Here is a 7347-nt window from a genome sequence, read left to right as displayed (position 1 = left end):
TAGAATTTTTCTAAACCTTTCTCTAATGATTTAGACATAATAAGTGCTCAATAAACATAATGAAGGGCATTGAATGGAATTCTTCATGACCAATATGGTAAAATCCGAAATAAATTTTTCTAAGATTGCATTGAAAATGTTTGAAGAAGACAGGTATCTGCTAGGCTTTTACATTAAGCAAAACATTTCCAATGCCTTTTAAAAATCATTAATTTATCTTATCATCTTTCTGCTGGAATATGGGCCACCACTGCCTAGAGAAGAAAGTCTAAACTGGTCATCATGCCCACTTGGCTCTTCAAGGTTGGGTCTGCTACTTAACCTCTTCAGTCTTCTTTCTCATTGTGGTGTCTGTTCCAACCTATCCATGAACTTCCATGCCTTTACTCCTGTCATTCTCTCTGCTGGGAAAAAGACTTATTGGTCATCCAAGACAGGTGAAAGCCATTTCCCCCAGATTGGAATCTTTGTATCCCCTCTGTACCCTCCCTCCACCATCTTCAGCAGCATGTTTTACTGAACTTGTTTATAAGGCTTTTTCTCTGCACTAGGTGAAGAGCTTCTTAACGACAAGGATGACATCTTGTTCAGCCTGTGTTCTCAATGCCCAGCATATACTAGGTTTTTGACAAGTGTTTATTGTTGAATTGTATGTCAGCAGCATGTCGGGGAAAAGAGAAAATTATGTCAGCACTGGGAATTGAAAGAGCCTGTTGTTTATTTATTGTGGTTGCTGTTTCAGAAGCAGGTTAGATGTGCAAACGTTTGGTAATAAAAACTGGAGCTGTTTGAATACTTTCTTAACATGTTGTAAAAATATTCTGTGACCAGCCAAATGGCTGCATCACACTTTATTCATTCATTCTCCAAATGGGATTGATGGAGCACCTGTTCCAGTGTTAATATCTTTTTGAATGAGAGAGGCAAGGTTCCTACCCACATGGGCCTCACTGTCATGCAAAAGAAGCAGGCGTGAGATAAATGAACACACAGATTATTATGCCTACAACTAGATTGCATGTTAAGAAGTGGCAGGTGCTCTGAGAAGTGGGAACAGGAATACTTAAACTAGTTGGGGAACCAGGCAAGGTTTCTCTGAGGGATGTTTAAGAGGAAAGTCCAGTAAGAAGTGGACATATTCTTGGCAGAATGGAGAGCATTTACAAAGAACCCAAAGTGAAATGGATCCAAGTGTGTTCTGTGAACAGAGAGGAGGCCTGTGTGGCCTCTCAACCTCACTAATAATCAAAGAAAAGTTGGTCAAAATTTTTTTTTTCTTTCTTTTTTTTTTTTTTTTTTTGAGACGGAGTCTTGCTCTGTCACCCAGGCTGGAGTGCAGTGGCACTATCTCGGCTCACTGCAAGATCGGCCTTCTGGGTTCACACCATCCTCCTGCCTCAGCAGCTGGGACTACAGGCGCCCGCCACCATGCCTGGCTAATTTTTTTTTTTTTTTTTTTTTTTGTATTTTTAGTAGAGACGGGGTTTCACCGTGTTAGCCAGAATGGTCTCGACCTCTTGACCTTGTGATCCGCCCGCCTCGGCCTCCCAAAGTGCTGGGATTACAGGCATGAGCCACCGTGCCCGGCCCAAAATTTTTAAAAGATTGATAAACCATAATGAATGAAGTTGGGAAAGCAGGAAAACACAAAAGTTTGTGCAGGTATAGCAATCTCTCTGAGGACAGCTTAGCAATGTGTATCAAAATTTGAAATGTATGTGGGTTTGACTCTGAAATGCCACGACCAGGAACTTAACCAGACAGGAACCAGTCGAATGGACAAAGACCTATGTTTTCAAGGCTATTCACTGTAACATTATTTTTCTCAGAAAATATTTGGAAACAATTTAAATATTCATCAATAGAGAATCAGTGAATTAAATCATGAAACTAGGTGGGTGTTAGAAATAAATATATGGATCTATATTTATCATTAAGCAAAAAGAGCAAGTTTTGACATTGCATTTATAATATAATCCGATTTTATGAAAAATGTGGTGTGGATTTCCAGTCAAGAGGACACTGAAACTTCAGGCTTATTTGAAACAATTATGAAAGGAGGTAATTCAACAACTATGAAGAAAAAAGATCCAGAAAGATATACAACAATGAACACATAAATTGGTGAAATTAATCATAAAAGCTGTGTATTAAAATAATTTGGAATTAAATTCTAGACAACAATAACGAGAAAGATAGCAGAAGAACTTTCAGTGTGAGGTCAGAGCAGGCTAAGGCCTTTGTCTTATTGTGGAGGAATACAGAGACAGTGAATGGCTTGAAATAACGGGAAAACCTTATAGCAGAGCATGCATATTAAAATTTTAAATGTAAGCTCGACCATGTATAGCTATACAAGTAAGTCTACGAAACAATATTGAGTAAATAACCAGAGAAGTCATAGAATAATGGAGATAAAATATCATTAACCTAAAGCTTAAACATTTACAAAACCATATAATATTGTAAATGTAAAGACATGGATAAAAACAATACATATTAACTTCAGATGATGTAATTTTTGGAAGGGAAGGAGGGTGGAAGGAGCATGAAATCATGGAAATGTACAAAGGTCAGTACAAACAAAAAAGATCACTATAGCACACTTTTGTTTCTGCAAATATATGTCTGATGCAGATATAGTAAAATGTTAACATTTGTTAAATTCTGAGATGAATACATGGATTTTGCCAATAGGAACAGGAACCTTTGATTTGACCAATGGGATGGCCCTGAGTTGAATGCGATACTTCGTAACAACAATGCAGACCTTCAAAATTCTGGTTAAGTACTTGTAGTTACAGTGAAATACAAAATAAACGTGACTTAGGGTCCTATAGGGTACCTACCTTGGTGGGGTCAGTGTACTTCAAGTCCTGTGCTTGCCTCTGCAGGCTCAGAAATATTATTTTCGTCAGCTTACTCCTAGGAAATAATCAGGTATAGGGTCCCCAAGTTGTACTAACCAAGTAGAGAGGAGCCAGTGTGTTCATTTAAGAAATGTGTAACTATCAAAGGGGTCAAAAAGTTCACTAGGAGGGACTACACTGCCTCTGTAGGATTATCCACATGGAACACCAGATCATATCAAAGGGTTATTTACTGAGTGCAAAGCCAGGGATGGTCAGTGTTATTGACTTGTGATGGAGTGATGTTTTCATTTCAGAAAGAATTGATTGAATTTAACAATTGTCTGTTGTCCTCCAAATCCCTGTCAGGAGGACTCAGTGCATGTAAGGGCTGGTTTCTGCAGACCTTTCCCCAACTGTTCTGGAAACATAATGACAGACACTTAATCTCTGACCCTCTGCTCTGCACTTCCTGCTGCCACACCCTTGATGGTACTGCCACCTTTTCCTCAGACCAGCCAGGATGCATTATGTCAGCCTTAAACTTTCCAGATGCTATTGAATTCCAGCCATGCCTCTTTGTGACTTATACTCACATCACCTAAATTAGACTTGTGTTCCCAAATCTCCTTAGCCACCCGTCACAGGCAGTTGCTTAAGTTACTATGACAGTTGGTCATTTTATTCATGTTGGTACTCATTAGAATAATTTTTCTTTTTTAAAAATTATTTTTTGTTTAGTAAAATATACACGTAGCATGAAGTTCAGCAATACAAAAGGATGTACAATAAAATCTCAGCTCCACTTCCACCTCTGTCATCCATTTATTTTTTTCTCTCTTTTTTTTCCTGCTCTTGCAGTAGAAGCTACTGGCACCTGAGATGGTGCTTTAAAAATGTGTCCTGGGTTCAGATCCTTTCATGTGTGTTCTCCCTGCACCCCGTTATTTCCCTATCCTTAACACATAATTTCTTGCCTACTTGCTTGTATCTGCTATACATTGCCAGTTTCTTAAAGGATGGGATTATCTCTGTCTTGTTTATTGTTTTACTCCCAGCATTTAGCACAGTGAATGTATCCTAGCACATAGTACAACAGATGTTTGTAGAATGAATAAATACTATAATAACTAACATTTACTAAGTGTTTACTATAAAATGGAAAAAGATATATTGTCTGAAGGTCATTATTTACTGTAGCAGATGCTGTCAATGCCCCACCCATATCCCCTTTGCCCTTACTATTTTGGTACATGCAAGACCAACTTCCAAATGCATTTCTTTGCCTGAGGGCTTTCTCTGACCACCTGAGCCCAAAATATAGGGGAATTAATGACTTCACCACCACGGCTATGACCAGTAACCCTCATGCCTCAGATTATCCCACCCTAGGAGTGAGGAAACTGGGTATTTATACCCAATGAATGATGGGAGTCACGGTGTAAATACCCACTTTTGTTGCCCCTAGGGTGGGATAACTCTGAGGTATATGTCCCACATTTCAAAGCAATATTATGCCCTACTTACCTTTAATGCTAACTTTTAAAAATGTGCTTGCTGATGCCAATGTCCTGAAGTTAACCTTGTTGTCTCCAATTTGCCTCACAGGGTCATGTGCCCATCCTTAACCAATCTCCATCCCTAGAGGTGTTTTGATTGGCCAGACTTAGGTCACATGTCTACCCTTAAAGTCAAGAGTGGGAAAAAAAATCCACCAGAACCACAATGATTAAGAAGGAGAAAGGAAAAAAATCAGAGGCCACTTCCAGAATGCATTGTAATTAGATATGGGATAGCCAAAGAACAACTATATTCCATTACAGACAGAGGACTGAGACTCACTGAAAAAGAAGAAAGGTTTTTTTTATTGAGATTTATAGCTGGAGTGAATTATTTATCAGCCTTTCTAAGGAAAATAATATTTCTCTATTTTAAACTTTTCCAGAGAGCCTTAAAATGAAAGATGCCTTTTTTAAGCAATATATTTTTCTTTGGATGATACATGAGAACACCCACCTCCAGTGAGGTCATAGGCCAAGCATTTGGCTTTTATACATGCATTGAAATATTATTCACCTCTACAAATACACCTAAATGGACAGGATTTTTCAAAATTGTATTTTAAGGAGTTTTCATAAAGAACTAACTATTTTGAGGTTCTGGCTCCAGAAAGTCTGAGGTGTCAGCAACTCAACACACTTAAAGTTTCTCACATTAAAAGGCCTAAAACTTCCAATCTGTCCTCTCCAGAGTGTTCCTTTTTTTGCTATCAGTAAATTCCTCAAACGTGAAAGATGAACCTTCTCACTGAACATCAACTATTCCTTTACTCAACTACCTTCTACTGTACTGGGACCTCTACATTTCTTAACAATTCAGTGTTTTCAAATGTAAGTATAATATCCCTCATCTTCAATTGACAGTTTAATTAGTTAGTGAATCTCTGGCTCTTTGGCATGGGTGAGTAGCTTGATCTTACCTTGTGACTGCGTATGAAGTTGTCTCTTCAATCGAGATGCTTCATGCAGGCCTATCATCTGCACACATTCTCTGAGTTTCTCCTGAGTGAAACAAACTAGAAATGCACTTACACTACCCCTAAAGAATTCAGAGAGTAGACACTTATTCTTTCACTGATCCATTTTTTCTAATAATAGCTCTCAATAATATGGAAATGTTGGTGAGGAAATTAGAGAATTGACAGTGGCACTTTTCTGTCTTTGAAGAGTGGCTTCAAGGTGGGGCAAAGGAAATGACAGAAACTTAAAGCCTAAGTCTCCTTGGGTCTATAGCGATCAAGAGGATGACCAGAAAGAGATGGCCAGAAAGAAAGGTCACACACCATTCCTCTAAACCTGGTGTGACATCAGAAATAAACTGCAAAAACTCCAAAATCAAGGGGAACAGATAGGGAACTGATATGGTTTGGCTGTGTCTCCACACCAGATCTCGAACTGTAGCTCCTATAAATCCCACATGTCATGGGAGGGACCCCAGTGGGAGGTAATTGAATCATGGGCGTGGAGCTTTCCTGTGCTGTTCTCCTGGTAGTAAATAAGTCTCATGAGATCTGATTATTTTATAAAGGGCAGTTCTCCTGTTCATGCTCTCTCTTGCCTGCCACATGTAAGATGTAACTTTGCTCCTCATTTGCCTTCAGCCAGGATTGTGAGGCCTCCACAACCATGTGGAACTGAATCAATTAAATCTCTTTCCTTTATAAATTACCCAGTCTTGGGTATGTCTTTATTAGCAGTGTGAGAACAGACTAATATGATAAAATGGTACCAGGCAGGGGAATGCTGCTATAAAGATACAAGCAACTTTGGAACTGGGTAACAGACAGAGGTTGGAACAGTTTGGAGGACTCAGAAGAAGAGAGGAAAATGTGGGAAAGTTTGGAACTTCCTAGAGACTCGGAAAGCTCAGAAGAAGACAGGAAGACATGGGAAGGCTTGGAGCTTCCTAGAGACTTGTCGAATGGCTTTGACCAAAATGCTGACAGTGATGTGGACAATAAGGTCCTGGCTGAGGTGGTCTCAGATGAGATGAGGAACTTGTTGGGAACTGGAGCAAAGGCGATTATTGTTTTGCTTTAGCAAAGTGACTGGCAGCATTTTGCCTGTGCCCTAGAGATCTGTGGAACTTTGAACTTGAGAGAGATGAATAAGGGTATCTTGTGGAAGAAATTTCTAAGCAGCAAAGCATTCAAGATGTGATTTGGGTGCTGTTAAAAGCATTCAGTTTTATGTATTCACAAAGATATGGTTTAAAATTGGAACTTATGTTTAAAAGGGAAGCAGAGCATAAAAGTTCAGAAAATTTGCTGTCTGACAATGTGATAGAAAAGAAAAACCCATTTTCTGAGCAGAAATTCAAGTCACTGCAGAGATTTGCATAAGTAATGAGGAGCCAAACATTAATCACAAAGACAATGGGGAAAATGTCTCCAGGGCATGTCAGAGGTCTTCACAACAGTCCCTTCCATCACAAGCCTGCAGGCCTAGGAGGAGGAAATGGTTTCCTGGACTGGGCCCAGGGCCTTGCTGCTTTATGCTGTCTCTGCATCCCAGCCATGGCTAAAAGGGGCCAACACAGAGCTTAGGCCATTGCTTCAGAGGGTGCAAGCTCCAAGCCTTGGCTGCTTCCATGTGGTATTGAGCCTGCAAGTACACAGAAGCCAAGAATTGAGTTTGGGGAACCTCTGCCTAGATTTCAGAAAATGTATGGAAATGCACAGGCAGGAGTTTGCTGCAGTAGTAGGGCCCTTATGGAGAACCTCTGCTAGAGCAGTGTGGAAGGAAAATGTGGGGTTGAAGTCCCCACACAGAGTCCCCACTGGGGCACTGCCTAGGGGAGCTGTGAGAAGAAGGCCATCATCCTCCAGACCCCAGAATGGTAGATCCACCAACAGCTCACACCATGCACCTGGAAAAGCCACAGACACTCAATGACAGCCTGTGAAAGCAGCCAGGAGGGGTACCCTGCAAAGCCACAG

At 40.1% G+C, this 7347-nt stretch overlaps 1 long non-coding RNA gene across 1 annotated transcript in view; it reads right to left on the bottom strand.

Moving 5' to 3' along the window:
* Positions 1-339: 339 nt before the first annotated feature.
* The window catches only part of LOC117085994, a 72098-nt gene continuing 65090 nt past the window's right edge, over positions 340-7347 (bottom strand). Inside the window, exons 3-4 of the long non-coding RNA XR_004438166.1 lie at positions 2850-2925; positions 340-404 (exon numbers count right to left, since the gene is read on the bottom strand). This is a non-coding gene — a long non-coding RNA (uncharacterized LOC117085994). The remainder of the gene's footprint in view (positions 405-2849; positions 2926-7347) is intronic.

The sequence above is a fragment of the Trachypithecus francoisi genome, unplaced genomic scaffold (genome assembly GCF_009764315.1).
Source record: "Trachypithecus francoisi isolate TF-2019V2 unplaced genomic scaffold, Tfra_2.0 Lachesis_group1, whole genome shotgun sequence".
In the NCBI taxonomy this organism is placed as follows: domain Eukaryota; kingdom Metazoa; phylum Chordata; class Mammalia; order Primates; family Cercopithecidae; genus Trachypithecus; species Trachypithecus francoisi.
This window is presented reverse-complemented; position numbering and strand designations above follow the sequence as displayed.